This window comes from Talpa occidentalis, unplaced genomic scaffold (genome assembly GCF_014898055.3).
Source record: "Talpa occidentalis isolate TD23 unplaced genomic scaffold, MPIMG_talOcc4v2.1, whole genome shotgun sequence".
NCBI classification, from domain to species: domain Eukaryota; kingdom Metazoa; phylum Chordata; class Mammalia; order Eulipotyphla; family Talpidae; genus Talpa; species Talpa occidentalis.
The window spans coordinates 88111109-88128117 of NW_026555331.1; the positions used below are offsets into that span (position 1 = coordinate 88111109).

The 17009-nt window shown below is 39.7% G+C and overlaps 1 pseudogene; it reads right to left on the bottom strand.

Moving 5' to 3' along the window:
* Positions 1-17009, bottom strand: part of LOC119246929 (60S ribosomal protein L39-like) — a 123785-nt pseudogene that overhangs the window by 51215 nt on the left and 55561 nt on the right.

The following is a 17009-nucleotide window of genomic DNA, read 5'->3' on the forward strand; positions in this document are numbered from 1 at the left end:
TTTATGTTTTAGCACCTTCTCCCTTCTACTCAAATGATTCTATTCTCGTCTGCCTAATACACTCTCTTTTTCTCTCTGCTTCAGTCTAGTTGGATGATTTTAAAAGCAACAATTACAATGTCTTGTATAAAATACTGTCCTAATAAGCATGTTATAGTTCAGCTCAGAATTTTCCATGGTGGTGACTGAAGAAGTCTCACTGAGAACCTGTGCAGTAATCCAGGAAAGAGACGATGAAGACTTGAACAAAGAGGTGCGAGAAAAAATGAGAAAAAGGGAAGAAGACAAAGAAGTCATGTGGTCATAAAATACAATCACTAAGGGGAGAGGCAAAAGAGATTTTAAAGAATAGAGATCACCAGTCAAGACAAAAGTTATGATAAAAAAAAAAGATTAAAAACTATCATCAAAGGGCCTCCCCGGTGGCGCAGTGGTTGAACGCTGGGTTGCGAATCTGCCTGCAGCCTCTGCAGCGCCGGTTCGATCCCCGGCTGCTCCCCGGCCACCGGAGGAGGGTCCCACATGGCGCGCAGACCTCTCCTGCCGCCCACTGCTCCCCTCAGCAGTGTACTTCGGTCCTTTTGCCTGCTCTGCTCCCCGCTCTGGCTCTGGTGAGTTCTCTTACCCTCCCGCGCTTCTGACTGTACCCAGTGCATGTATAAACAAAACAAACAAACAAACAAATAAATAAATAAATGAAAAACATGCCTCTATAAAAAAAATTAAAAAAAAAACCTATCATCAAAGATGTAGGTAAAGCATACATTGTAACCCGGTTCTGGTATGGTAAAAACAGAAGATAGACTCTTTGGACACTTGACAAGAGTTAAAAAGAAACAACTTCTGAAAGTGGCTCTTTGTTAACTTCTTTACAGAATTGCTTCTAGTTCAGTGCACACCATGCACCAGGTTAGATGCCCCTTCTCTTATGTGTAGAACCCCAAATGGCTGGGCCTCCCTGGTAAGACATCTACCTCCTGGCTCCTTTTTTTTTTTTTTTGGCATTCCCTGCAGTTTCCCAAAACAACCCACCTTCCATTCCTACCCTCACACTTGTTCGCGACTGAACTCTCTGATAAACTTCAGAATACTATATCATGCTCACTCACTTTCGAGGCTTTAGCAGGTGCTAAGCAAAGCACCGAGTATGTTACAGAACTTTTCTCAGTGATTAATCACAACTTAGGGAGATAGGCTTGTTGTCCTATAAGGCAGGACCATGCCTATGGGCTTATACTTGGCGAAGATATATGCCCACAAATAGAGAGGGTTTTGAAGTGCATGGAGTTGGAGGGTTTAATCTGCCAAAAATTATGTAAGAACTTTGTCAGTTAAAGGACTAAGTTGACAAAATTCAGAGAATGTGTTCTTGATTTATAAATGCAAAAAAATGTCTTTCAAATATCAGATAGGCTCTGAATTTTTTAGGAATGGAAAGTCACAAATTTCGCCATTTTCACAAGTTGGGAGGAAAATGTGAATCTCCAAGGAAGAAATTAAGTGACTTAAAGACTTTAAGTTGACTTAAAGAGGACAAGTCAACTAGGAAATCCAGGACAGGGCTGTTGAAAATGCACCAAATGCACGGGAGCATTGGTGAAGGAAATTCTATGGGGACTATACCTGAGGGCATAGGAGAGAGCAAATATTGTTTAAAAATGAACAATGATGTAAAAAAAATAAAAAATTAAAAAATAAATAAAAATAAATTAATATAGAGCAAACAAAAAGAAAAAAAGAAAGAAAATGCACTAAATGATCACAATGGCACAAGTTTCAGGCCCCATTCATAGCTCACTTTATATTATATATTTTTCAAATGACAATAACAGGACAAACCAACGCAATATTAATTTAGATTATATGCAAAAAAAAAAAAAAAACCCACAAAAGTCCAGACTGCAGCAATGGGGGAAGGAAAATTAAACCACTAAGGATTGATGTTATTAGGGTTAACCCCAGAATTACAAAGCTGGGTTTTTGGTTTTCACCATATTTTACCAAAAAGGTTTTTGGTAAGTATTCCTTCCCATCTAGGTTATGGATTCTTACAAGCATATACTATATTTAATCTTTGTATCTCTAGCAACTGATGCTATACCTACCACAAAGACACTCAAATTATGTTTTATAAGGGAATGTTGTTTTCTTTACAAAATGATAATAAAGAAATCCTTCATCTAGTAAAAGAAATCATTCTAAAAAATCATCACCTTAGAGACTGAATGAATTCGGGAGACTATACAGTGTCTGTCCCTTTAAATAGAGCAGGCCCACCCAATTCTTCTACATCTGGCCTATAAGATCCAGTTTCAGAGAAAAAAATCCAGTTTCAGAGAAAGTTTCCCTGGTGTATTTCCTGCTTATACCATATTCACTACTGTTTTGTAACCATCCCAGGCCTGGTAGGTTCACTGATGATTCTGGGGATTTGAACGAGATTTTTGGAGGCCGGGGCATCATTTTCACAGGTTTCAAGAGAAAACAAGGGAAACAAACCAGGAGGAAGACAGCAACTTGAGCCTCCTTCCTCAGGGTGATGCCACCCTTTAATCCCCTCCCTGCTAGGCACAGATGTGCCTTCTTGCACATGTGCACACCCATGTTCTAGGTCCATAATCAGGCACATGTGCCCCACACCCACTTGCCTTCTGCATTAACAAGATCAAGGCTGCAGGTGATAGCCACAGAAGCCAATGGCATAAAACATGATCATCTCCATTTGCCCTACAACTACTTGTGCTGCCATGCCCCAGCTCTCCAGACTCAGGGCTCAGCACCGCTGATACATGCTCCGGGTATTTTCAGAATTGATGACTGACAAAATTTCTCTTCTGGTTCACGAGAACTCTGCTTCTCACCTGGCTCTTGTCCCAGTTTATTCCCTAGTAATTATGAATTTATTAGGTTCCATAAATACTATAATCATAATCATACCACACTCAGATTGCTAAGTGATAGTGGCAATGAGGACACCTTGAATTGAATTAATAGAGACACCTGTCATCACTTAGGTAAATGACACTTCAGCAGTTCTCTTTCTTGACTGTTCATGGGAATCATCTGGGGAAATCTAAAATTATTGACCCCTAGTTCCCACCCTATGGATTCTGATGTGATTGATTGGTCTAGGGTGAAGTCTGTGCATCAGAACTTTATAAAAGCTGCCAAGTGATTACTCTGAAAAGTTTTCAAATCACTGCTTTAGGATGAATACCAAACTGGTGCTATTTCTCCCCTACATGGCAGAAAACATATATTACTAAAAGAAATTAAAGAATTTCTTAGCTTTGTGTTCTATTCTCTTGTTTGAGTATACCATAACATCTTTATGAGTAGTTGTAGGGTAAGGGAAAATGTCAGGCTTTTCTGCCCTCCCGCCATCAGGATAGATGATGGATCCTTGTGGTCCTGAATGCATGCCTGATGGCGGGCACCTGGAGTAGGGTGTGGGCATAGGTAGATGGGATTCACCTGGGCTGAGCCTGAGCTTTTAAGGGGGCGTCACGGGGACGCCAGCAGAAGCCAAGAAGAAGCCAAGAACGAACGGAAGCCAAGAGAATGCCAGAGAGAGCCCAGATAGAGTGAAGATTTGCTGGGGGCTGGGAGGACTGCCAGCCTCCCGGCCCCCCAGCACCCCTGCCTGCCATGTGCCTGGTAAATCTAAATAAAAGAGCTGCAAAAACCATCGAGGACTCTGACTCCTCCTTTACCCAGTCTGATGGATCATATAAAATCCACACTGTGGTCTTCCTGCCTCTACAGTAGTACTAGAAGAATATAGGGTGGCTTACATGACATGTTAAAAATCACCCAGCAAATAAAATGAGATAAATTGGGTGGATTAGTTTCAGACTTGTTAAAACAAACAAACAAAATCCAAATGCAATGCCAAATGGATTTATTCTTCTGTCTTACATGAGAACCAGGGGTGAATGTTCTGCCACTCCCTACTTTAACTGAAGCCTGAAAGCTGTCTGTTCATGAGGATGGGGGCCAGTATCACCACCCCATGCGTAAATTGAAAGGGCTGACATTTTCTGATTGATCCCTCCCACTTACAGATCAGTATACAGATCCCCAAATTCATTATCTCACTGATGATTTTTAGAATTTTTTTTTCTAGTTGAAATATTCCTTTATTATCACTTTGTCAAACAGCATTGATTGATTTTAGAGATGCTTTTCTGGAAAGATATAGGGACTAACTCTCACTGGAAAAAGACAAATGCCAGTCTTCAAGTCTGACTCATGCCTAAGATACATAGAGGGAGGCAAGGGGCCAAAATTGTCCTTCTTCAGCTGTTCTTGAAACAGCTGATATGGAGGCTCAGCTTTCGATGCAACTGCTGATAGAGTGTCCGATATAGCTTCTGTTTCTAAAGGTACGGTCCAGCCCTGCCGGCTGGCATCATTAGTCTCAACTCCTGTGTGTTATTTGTCTTTCTCTATAGACCATAAGGGCGAACTGTACTTGGTGCCAAACATATACCTTCAATTTCTGGAAGAAAATGGGAGGTATTAAACTGAACAGAATAATTAACAACAATGCCCAATACTGGAAAAACTATTGCAGTTTAGGGGCCTCCCTGGTGGCAGAAGGGGTTAAGCACCGCACTATGAAGCAATCTGCAGCCTCTGTAGCACAAGTTCGATCCCCGGCCGGTCAGGGAGCTACCCACATGGTGAGGCAGACCTTTCCTCTCTCACCTGCTGCTCCTCTCAGCAGTGTACTTCAGTCAGTCTGCCTGTTCTGTTCCCCACTCTGTCTCTGGTGAATCCTCTCATCCCCCGCATCTCTGGCCTGTACTCCAGTTCTTGTATGCATAAATAAATAAATCTTAAAAAAAAAAACTATTGCAGTTTAAATAAGCTGCACATGGTATATTTGTCTTCTTTCAATAAACCCATTATTATAGCTCTCTTCTAGCATTCATTGGATGCTATCTTCCTGGATAGCCTGTCACAGGACAAAGCTGGGTGAGGAATGATCAGACCTGTTCACAACTTGCACTGTCCCTAACATGAGACTTCAAATGGATTCTGCCACAGTTCAGTTTTTATAGCCCCTCCAAGGTGTGGCACAGTCACTTAAAAAGACTCCTGGCTCTTTTACATGGACACATTTGGACTTTGTGGTCACCTATCTACTCGCTGATGGAAGAGAGAGGAAACAACATTTATTATTCACTGCAGCTACAGCTTAAATAGAGTCCGAGACAGGCAAAAAGAAGCAGGCAGGAAGAAAAGGCTGGCACGTTCTGTATCGACAGGGCTATGTCATAGGAGAGCAAGCGAAGGCTCACAGCAGGGCATGTGTAGATTAAGGAGAGGGTTAGCATAAGCAGCCGACTTCTCTGTATCTTGAACAACAGGACCCAGTCTGCCTTGTATGTGGAGATAGCAATGAACTGGTCTCCTTGGCAACGAAGGCGTGTTTGCTCAGCGGGGCTAAGAGGCAAGCATCTGCAAGCCTGGAGAGAGTGCCATTGCTCCTGCCCTCTCTTGTTAAAATAATACTCATGTCATCCAGATATTCCTCCTCTCACTCCTCTACACTGCTGTTATCTGCTGCCTTCAGATCACCACTGAGTAAGATCACTTCAAATCCTGAGAGATTTCAACCTCTACAAAGATAGCCAGTGAACAATTTTGTCATTATTCCTACATTGCTACATTGCCTTTCAGTTCCCTGATCCAAGGAACCTATCCTGAATCTTAATATCCTGGAAATGCTAGAGCTCAGAAATCCTAAACTCCAGTCATCTATTCTCAGGTCATCTTCTATGCTTTCTGCTTGCTCTACTTACATACCCATTATCTTTGCTCACAAAAGCCTTCTAAATCTCTCACTTGTTCTTTCATTATGGTCTAAGAGGGCCCTCTTGGCCTCTCTTCTGCTACTACTCAGCTGAGTGCCCGCGAACAACGCTTCAATCTACCTTCTCTGACTCTAAACTCTAGCGTTGCTGCTGTAATTGCACAAGGGCACAAAGTGACTACACCTCAATGTGTGTTTCCAACATCAATTGAGCCTGGAGCACTGTTTTTCAACCTTTCTATTTGTTGTTAGCCAGCTTATTCAACCATCTTCTCAAAGGGTCTCAGGTGATCACTTTATCTCCTATATTATCTACCAAACTGGGATCATCAGCACAATCAGTACCCTACCTCAGCCTATTCATACTCTCTACACACTTGTCTTCCTCTCTGCCCAAATCTCAGCGGGCAATATTTCCTCCACCCCTCACTACCATGGAAGGCCTTACCTCATCTCACTCCTACTACTAGATTTTCCAATGTTTCAAAGAAGCTAGAAATGCATATGTTATGTGCTCTCTCTCAACTCTTAAATGCTGGCAACTATTTAATAATATTTTGGGGCCTCCCTGGTGGCGCAGGCGATTGAGCGCAGTGCTGCGAAGCCCTCCACAGCCTCTGCAGCACGGGTTTGATCCCAGGCGGGGAGATACTCACATGGCACAGCAGACCTCTCCTGTCTCGCCCCCTGCTTCCCTCAGCAGTGTGTTTCAGTCAGTCTGCTTGTTCTGTTCCCCACTCTGTCTCTGGTGAATCCTCTCACCCTCCCGCACATCTGGCTTGTGCCCCGGTTCGTGTATGCATGAGGATATAAATCTTTTTCAAAAAATAAAATAAATAAAAAATATTGTAAACCTTGATATACTACCCAAAATGAAACTTTTGACCAATTTGACCTAAAGATGTGGATTAGTTCCCTTGAATTCCATCACTGAGCTTTCTAGTTCTCATTAGGAATTTCTGATTTTTGCTGCAGGAAGTTCTCTGTGAGCCAACTTCCTTCTGCCTTTCAAGTGATTATCCTAGCTCATGAGTTTTTGTTTGTTTCCTTGTTTTTTACTATACATCTTTCTGGTGAAAACTCAAACCTTTAACTTACACCCATTTCTGACTCCATTTCCAATACCTGCTGAACTGCTCTACACGGAAATCCAAAGACACTTTAATATCCACATCAGCCCTCCATCACCTTCAACCCTTCTCCTTTGCAAAGCAAATGCCTACTCATTATCTAATGCTCAGCTTTACTCCAACCAAGCTGTTCTCCTTACTATCTTCCCATCAGGATTAGGGTTACTTTGTCTATGTCTTTATAATATTTTGCTAACTCTATTTCCTAGAAGGTATTAAAATTATCTGTCTTTTTGTCTAGTCTTCCCACCCCCTAGTTGTGACTCCTCAGTGAGCAGGGATTTTATATTACTAGTCATATTTCCAATTTCTCACAGATTATCATATAACAGGTCTCTAACAATTGTCTGGCGAGGTAGCACACAAACAAGTAAGAGAAAGATGCACCAAAAATTATATTGCCAAATTTTCTATGTGTATAGAACACTTTTACTAATGTTACTTTTATTTTACAATGTCTTTGGTATATAATTAATATTATTGTCAACATAATGTTTTAGTATTTTAGCAGGAAAAAATGTTACTTTCCTGAGTTGTGGTTTTAAGTGATTTGCTTACAAGCTAAAGTAAAACTTATTATGCCCAGCAATAGCAATAAAAAAGGACAACAGAATAAAATAAATGGAAGCTAATGAAATAATATTTACAAACATAACATCCCACTAAGCAAAACACAGTGAGAACACATCTTTTCTAATAATTATGAGTAGACAGGGATCATTTACTACCGTTAAGAATGGAGAAAGTCATTTCTTGATCTTAAAACCTTGTTATGTGGAATGACAGCATTGAAATAGCAAATGTTTCAAGCAAATGTAAAAGGCAATGATTCCAGCTTTCTAGAGGAACTTGTAATTCTCATGTATTTGATTTTGTGGCATATTTTTAAGATTCCTGTGGGCTATATCTCTAGAGACAAGTTATGGGGGGTGATCAGAGTGAAAATGTTAAATTAACATGAGGTTTATTTTTACCCATTGTTATGAGTCATGGACTCCCTCTTGGTTATCACTTGTTGATAAAACACTGAAACAAAGTTCTCTTTTTCTACCAATAGGTGGCAGTATTACTTTGGGACAAACAATAACAATGACAAAACCGCCATTTTTAAATGGCTGATCTAAATCTATGTCTTATCTTTATTTCTTTCATTTCACTCATTCCTAAACTCTAGAGTGCCCAATATAAATAACAATGGCATAAACAAAGCACAAACACAGTATTTGAAGAAAATTAATAGGACTTACCCATATCATCTCTTCATTTGGAGTCCTGCCTTTTAAAGAAATCCATCTGATTTCTTTCCCTCCAGGAAGGCTTTGTTCTCATTAAATAAACCTAAAGTGGTGCTTAAGGTAGAAAAACAGGTCCCATGTTATAAATAGTAAACTTGCTTCTCTGATAACCTCCAGATAGGGTTACATCCAATTTGCTAATCTACTCCCCAGCCTGGCAAGGATCTACGCTGAATATGTATTCATCTAAGTCTCTGTTTTGCATCGACTGTTGAAATAGAACTGGAGTTAGGGATACCAAGTTTTTGGTGTATTTTTTTTTTAATTTATGCCTGCATATGCACCATATAACCATCACAGTGATTGAGATATAGAACATTTCCAGCACCTCAAAAGATTCTCTGTGGTTTCTTAATTTCTAAAATAAGGAAAATATTTTATTTCTCAAACAATATGTTCAAAACAAAAATAAACAACAAGCTCACAAGGCAGAAACAGGGAGAGAAACTGCCCTACTTTACACATTGATCTGTGTCTGCATAGTCTTAAATGGGAACTCTTAAGATTATGTGTCACATATTGCATAAATGTTTTCTAGAGGGTATACTCAACCCATGGATGGGATGAATATACCAAGTCAAAGTGAGGCTGTGGAGGAACTGGAATTCTTGTGTAATTCAGTGTTGTGTATATAGATAGAGAAAATCTATAGATAGAGAATTTTGTGGTGTCTACATATGAGTACCCTATGACCCAACAACTCTATTCCTAGTAACAAAAATGCATAAAAACTTTGACCAAAAGACACATTCTGGAACATTCAAAGTAGTAAATAGCCCATCAACAATAGAATGCATAGCTAAAGTGCGGTATATTCAATAGTCAAATACTATACAGTCACAAGAATAACTCAATTACAAATACATAGGATAATATAGATAAATTTCACAAACATATTAGAGAAGGCTAGATACAAAAAAAATACATATATTATGATTCCACTTTTACAAAGTTCATAATTAATCCATGCCCTGAAGCCTGGGTCATAGTCACTCTTGGGCAGGACTGGTAACAGGAAGGATTCTGGGGTGTTGGCAACGTCCTGATTCTTGGTTACACATGGGAGCTCAATTTGTGAGCCTTCATCAATCTGTACACTTACACTTAGGTAAGTATGTGCAAAAGTTATATAAATTATACTTCAATTAAAGCTTTTAAAAATTGAACTCTAGCCAAGTGCAGACAGAAGTTATTTCCACCTGGAATAACAGTACAACTGGATGAAGGAATCACATATATTCAGGCCCTCTAAGATGGCCAAGTCTCCCAAGCAGAGTTGGAGAATGAGCATTCCAGAAAAAGAGGAATAGTAGGAGCCAAACCATGGAAGTTGGAAAGAGTAAGGAATATTTGAAAAATGAAAAAATATGTATTGGTCAAAGAACAAGGTTGGCAAAACAAAGAAACGAAAGAAAAGTCTTAAAACTTATGGTAGAGTCTAAAGAATTTGGTCTTTATTCTTGGGGCAACATGGAGCTGGTGAAGTTTATCTTTTTCTTTTTAAATGAGAAGCATCAATATGTGGAATGCAGTGGAGTAAGGAGAGACTAGGGATTGGGTAGCATACAAGAAGTATATAAGACCCTCTGTGATCTGGCCCCAGCCTACCCACCTCTTCAGTCTAGTCCTTCATTTAACCCCACCCAGGTACAAGCCAGTCACCCAGTCACTTTCCATTCTTTACCCATATCAGGCTCTTTCCCCCTGGAAGATCCTTTCTCTACTCCCTCAGACTTTTCTCCTGCTTCTTTGTTACACCAACCTTATTCTTAAACCTACATTTATGCTTAAACTTACACTGAAAAAGAGCCTTTCCTTCCCAGCAGTACTCCTAGGAGCTTAACCATAAAATACATCGAAATCAGCTGGCATGAAATGTGTCTTTAATATCAAACAATGTGTATATAAATCAATAAGATGAAAGCAGTTTCTATTATCAAATTAAGCACAAACTTTGAAGGGCAAAACTCTGCTATTAACTTTTAACATATTAATTATCAAACAATAAAATTTTTATTTTATAATTTTTCAGCACTCCCAGGTCTCATTATTTTTAGCAGTTTAGCTAGGGTCTGGAAAACCTCAGAAACTTGTAGTAGTGTTGATAATGAAAAAACACCAAGGATCACTGCAGGAGATAGCTGCAGTCCAATTTGTTTCAGTGGACAACATGCTGTACTTCCCTCCTTATGGCACTACCAACCAGAAAGATGTTCCCTGGTTATTGGAAAGAAATTAGAAATTGAGTACTGTGTCACTGGATTTATTTCTGTTGGCTCACATGGGTGAGAAGTGTGAAGACAAAGTTATCAAGGCAAAGAAAATCATCTGGACGTTTTCCAAGGTTCAAAAGGAAACAGGAAAAAAAAATAACTCACATCCTTTACACCTAAGCAAAACACATCATAAAGCATTAAGTATAGTAGTCTACATTTGCAAATATTGGACAAGGTTACACATAGAGGCCAGGCAGTGGCAAAAAAAAAAAAAAAAAGAAAGAAACACAAATATTTGTAGAGGCATTTCAGTGCCAGGACCCAACCCTAGAGAAGAGGAAGAAAGAAAGTTGGCTAATGCGTCTTGGAGCAGGTAGGGCAGCAGTGAGCCAGCCAAGAGGGCTGAGAGAAGCCCAGGGCTTTGAAATGAAGGAGCAGGAAAAGAATTGCTCATCAGGAATCCCATAGAACAAAGGTCATCGCTAGTTTGAGCCATGTTTTAAAATACTGATGTTTAGACTTTACCCCCAGATTTAACTGGTCAGAGTGGATCCCAGATGTAGGGATTTCCCCAAGTTTTCCAGGTGTTGCTAAGGCATCGCAAAGTTTAAGAAGCACTGCAAAAGCAAGAAGGCAGGGAGCTATACCGGTGGGGTGAGTTCAGGTTGTAATACTTCCTTGCTGCAAACTCCTTCCTGCTATTACCTCACCCCATCCCACCCCACCTAATCTTACCTCATCCTACCCATGCTCACCGGAGTCACTAGCTGAGTTCTGATCTCTCTCAAGTCAGGTGCCTGAAGATTTGTCTTTCCCTTCCCCAAGCCCCACTGAACACTCATTTATTCCCTAAATCACCCAACTACTGTCTAGTCTGCACCTTAACTCTCAAACCTGCACTCTTCCCATGTCTATCATTACTACTTTATTCTGGCCACTTGTTCACTCAAGAAATAATTATTTAAAGATATTTTTGAGACATATGTATTGTAGTGTTTTACTTATATTTTCTTATATATATTTTATGGTTTCAGGTCTTATGTCCAGTTCTTTTATCCATTTTGAGTTGATTTTTGTGCACGGTGACAGGTAGTGGTCTAGTTTCATTTTTTTGCATGTGGAGGTCCAGTTTTCCCAGCACCATTTATTGAACAAACTGTCCATGTTCCATTGCATATTCTTTGCTCCTCTGTCAAAGATTAGTTGTTCATATAATTGTGGCTCTGTTTCTGGGTTCTCTATTCAGTTCCATTGGTCTGTGTGTTTGTTTTGGTTCCAGTACCAAACTGTTTTAATTATTATGGTTTTATAGTATAGCTTGAAGTTTGGAAGTGTGATACCTCCTTTCTCCTTTGTTTTCATCAGTAGGGCTTTGGATATTTGTGGTTTTTTGTGGTTCCATATGAATTTCATCAGTATTAGTTCTATTTCTTTGAAGAATGTCATTGGGATTTTTATTGGAATAGCATTGAATCTGTATATTGCTTTTGGGAGGATGGCCATTTTAATAATGTTGATTCTTCCAATCCATGAGCAGGGGATGTCTTTCCATTTCTTTTTGTCTTCTTCAATTTCTTTTAACAGTGTTTTATAATTTTCTTTGTATAGATCTTTCACCTCTTTTATTAGGTTTATTCGCAAGTATTTGATTTTTTTTGTTTCAATTATAAAAGGAATAATTTTCTTGATTTCCTCTTCTTCCGATTGATTGTGTATATAGGAAGGCTACTGATTTTTGCGTGTTGATTTTGTATCCTGCTACTTTACTGAACTGGTTGATTATTTTGAGTAGTTTTTCTGTGGAGTTTTTAGGGTTCTCTACACATATTATCATATCGTCTGCTAATAGTGATAGTTTTACTTCTTCTTCCCCTACTCGGATTCCTTGTATGTCTTTCTCTTGTCTTATTACCCTGGCTAGGACCCCTAGTATTATATTGAAGAGCAGCAGTGAGAGAAGACATCCTTGTTTTGTTCCTGATCTTAAAGGAAAGGCCTTCAGCTTTTTGCCATTGAGAATAATGTTGGCAGTGGGTTTGTCATATATGGCTTTTATCATGTTAAGGTATGTTCCTTCTATCCCGGAAACAACCCAAATGCCCCAAATAGATGACTAGATCAAGAAGATGTGGTATATATACACAATGGAATATTATTCAGCAATCAAAAAAGATAAACTCATGCCATTCGCAGCAATGTGAATGGAGCAAGAAGGAATTATGATCAGTGAAATAAGCCAGAAGGAAAAAGAAAAATATTGTATGGTTTCACTTATAACAGGAATATCGGGGAACCAAATAGGACATCAGTGTAAAAAAATAATAATTACAGGGCCTCCCCGGTGGCGCAGCGGTTGAGCGCTGGGTTGTGAAGCTGCCCACGGCCTCTGCGGCGCCGGTTCGATCCCCAGCTTGCTCCCCGGCCACCGGAGGAGGGTCTCACATGGCGCGCAGACCTCTCCTGCCGCCCGCTGCTCCCCTCAGCAGTGTACTTCGGTCCTTCTGCCTGCTCTGCTCCCCGCTCTGGCTCTGGTGAATTCTCTCACCCTCCCGCGCTTCTGACTGTACCCAGTGCTTGTATAAACAAAAAACAAACAAACAAACAAACAAATAAATAAATAAAACATGCCTCAATTAAAAAAAAAATAATTACAGTACAAACCACAACAAAGCAGAAACAGACAATTGTAAACCAGAGACATACTGCATGGGAAGAGATGGGAGAGGGGTGAGAGGGAGGGAGGGAGGAGCACAGGGGACAGTAATGATGGTGCATGGGTGCCTTGGGGAAGGAAATTCCATGGGGACTCAATCTGAGGGGGTGGGGGGAAGCAAATATTGTCTAAAAAATGTAAAAAAAATGACAAATGTTAACATAAAAAAATTTTAAAAAAAGAAATAATTACTTAGTGCCAACTACTCTTCAGGTAAAGGGTATGTACACTATTTATATTTGGTGAATTAAACAGGCATAGTCCCTGCCCTGAGAGGCTTACTGTCCAATGGGGAAGAAAGACCATAAAACAAGTATGTGAAAAAATAAGTTTAAGATTATAAATGTAAGTAATGAGAAGGAAATAACAGGGTGCAGTGTAAGAGGAGGCAGAGAGAACCTGATTAGATCAGGGAGGGCAGAAGAGACAGGAAAGGAGGGCCATATAATTTCTTTCTAAACTCAGCATTTTAAATAATCTTGGTCTCATTCTTCCCTGAGCCATCCCCTATGCAAACGTCAGAGTTATTTTTGTAATAAGCCTAGACAATTTATTAGAGCTCAGTATCCTCTTCATGACCCAGCTTCTACCTACCAACTCAGGGTAACATGCCCTAGGGCTCTAACTGCTTAGGTCTACAAGGTCATCATAATCTTTCAAATCCAACTGGAAACATCTTTGCTCAGCCTAGGATGCACATGATGTCCTGGCTATTCCTTGTTGTCTTTTAGAACACATCTTACGTAGTCTCCTTTGAGAAGCCTCACTGGATTTTCCCTAGTGGGAGGGCAGTTGCCACTTTTCTGGAGTTCCAGGGCCCTCCATGTTCACAGGCAATACAGCCCTGGCAGCTCTGTGATTTGATTAAAGATTTCCTGCTCTGTACCTCCCCTGACTTGGAACAGCTTCAGGACAGGGACTGTATTTTTTTCATTCTCAGTTTCCATGCCTGGCACAGTGATTGGCACTCAAGGCTCAGCAAATTTGGAAGGGCCTTTGAATGCTTTTGATATTTTAGCTGGTCCTGCAAATTCTGAGCATTGTATAGGGTGACCAGCTGTCCCAGTGTGATCATAAGTTCTAAAACCAGGAGTTGAAGTCATATTAAGCTCCAAAGAGTCCACATATTCCCCCATAATCATGCCACAATTTTCTCTACACTGTTTTTAAAGTCACTGATACTATAGCTAAATTGCATAGCGAAGGAATATATCATTGTGTTAGAAAACAGAAAAATACAGATAAACAAAAGGAAAATAGTCCACTCAAACATCAATTCTAACCACATTATGGTAAATAGCCTTTCAGACATTTTTTTTCATGCAAAAATACAACAAACAAACATGTCCGGGTTGTGTCCAGGCTTAAAGGTATACACATGTAGGCATTTTCTGTCCTCTATAGTTTTGAAGGCCATAACTGCATTATTTTTACCCAAACCAGACTATTCTTTGATCTACATTCAAAAACTAGTTCTGAACACAATTGTGTTTTTTTCAACACTTCAATTTTTGCTTAAAACAGGATGCCTCATTTTTAGACCCTGTGTTCTCTACCTTTATTATAAACTCAAGTTTTTCAAGTTCTCTATGATGAAACAGCTCAATCCACCCAGTCTTTTTCTTAGCAAATGCCATCTGGAGTCCTCAATCCTCCTGCTCCACAGGACTTTACTTCCCTGCTTCCTTCTTTATTACAAGTGCATCCTCAAGTAACTCTTTTTAATTATTTTTTTAACTAGTATCTTCAAGACATTTTTTTCCCCGCCACCATCCCTAGTATCCCCTTGTCTTCCTCCCCACTAACTCTTAACTTCAGAGCCTTCAGGATATTTATTGATGTCCACTGGCTTCTGAAAGTGTTTTATGTTATCAAATTTTCTCGTACGTAAGTGTCTGGGCTTTTGATTTTGTTCCATTATCCCATGTGTCTATTTTTGTGTCAATACCATTTGTTTTTAAAATACTATTGCTTTAGAGTAGAGTTTGAAGTCAGATAATTTGATACCTCAATGTCTCTCCTTTTTCCTCGGGGTTGCTTTTGCAATTTGAGGTTGGTTGTGATTCCATACAAATGTCATTACTTTTTGTTCTGTTTCTTTGAAAAATATTGCTGTTTTTTTGATGGGGATTGCATTAAATTTGCATATCATTTTAGGCAGTATAGTCTTTTGATTCTCCCTACCCATGAGCATGGAATATCCTTCCATCTCCTGATATTGCTATCTTAGTCCTTTAGTAACAGCCATAGTTCTCATGTATAGATCTTTTACCTCCTTTATTAGGATAATTCCCTCAAGTAACTTGTCAAAGAAAAGTTGTGTTGGAGATTAAACTTCTAATCCTTAAATATGTGAAAAAGGCTTCCCCTACCTACCACCACCACCCAAAATCAAATGATAGTTTGGCTAGACAGAGAAATCTAGAGATAAAAGTATTTGCCCTAGAAGTTTGAATGCCTTGTTTCGTATTTTTCTTAGCATCATATGTCTTCTCTTGCTCCCTTTACAAGTCCTTTATAAGTCTCCTCTTGCTCCCTCTCCTTCTTCTTCCATTTCATGTCAGGTTTTTTTGTGTTTTTATTTATTTATTTATTTATATCTACAAGCACTGGGTACAGCCAGAGGCGCGGGAGGGCGAGAGAATTCACCAGAGCCAGAGCAGGGAGCAGAACAGGCAGACTGATGAAGTACACTGCTGAGGGGAGCAGGGGGCGGCAGGAGAGGTCTGCGCGCCATGTGGGACCCTCGCCCGGTGGCCGGGGATCGATTCGGCGCTGCAGAGGCTGCAGGCAGCCTCGCAACCCAGCACTCAACCGCTGCACCACCAGGGCGGCCCTCATGTCAGGTTTTAATGTGTGGAAGTTGATTATGTAATTGTTAGGTAAAAGGGAATGTATATTTTACTGAGATAGGTGGAATAATATTCTCTACTCCCTCAAAGATGTTCATGCCTTCATGTTCAGATACTGAGAATTTATTATTTTACATAGCAAAAGGGATTTAGCAGATAGAAATGGGGAGATTATCCTCGATTATCCAGGTGGGCCCTATCCAATCACATGAGTCCTCAAAGTGGGGAGTCCTTCCTTATGGGGCAGACCTGGGACAGAAGAAGGATCTGTGAAGTGTGAGAAGGACTTGAGCTGTTATGCTGACTTTGAAGACAGAGGAAGGGGACCCTAAACCAAAAACTGCAGGTGGACTCTAGCAGCTAGATCCACTGTTGGCTGAAAATTAGCAAAAAAAAAATGAGGACCTCAGACTTAATATTTCCAGGGAACTGAACTCTGCCAACAAAAAAGTAAGCTGGAAACAGATTCTCCCCTAGGGTCTCCAGAAAAGGACACAACTCTAATGACACCTTTATTCTAATACAACTAGAGTCATACTAGACTCCTAACCTACAGAATTCAATATATCTGTGTTCGTATGTTTTAAATATGTGTTGTTTAAAACCACTAAGGTTTAGAGTAATTTGTTATAGCAGCAACAGAAAATACATTCTTGTTTTAATAAATGGTGTCAAATTTTCAACCAAAAAGGTGAAAGTATTTATACTCATGCCAATAGTTGATGAGAAAATTCTCAAAATTCTCACCAAAATGGGATTTTTTTTATATCTTAATTTTTCTAAGCTGATTCTTAAAAACAATGTATTTTTGTTTTTATTTGTAGTCCTTTAATTTTTCAACAAAGTTCAAACATGTTTTTCATATTTGTAAAAAAAATTTTGGGGGGGGTTGGAATTGCACTTTATGTTGCATATTTTAAAATGTGGTAGAATTTCCTAGGTGCTAATTCAATGTCCATATCCCTCTACTTAGCAAGAGTAC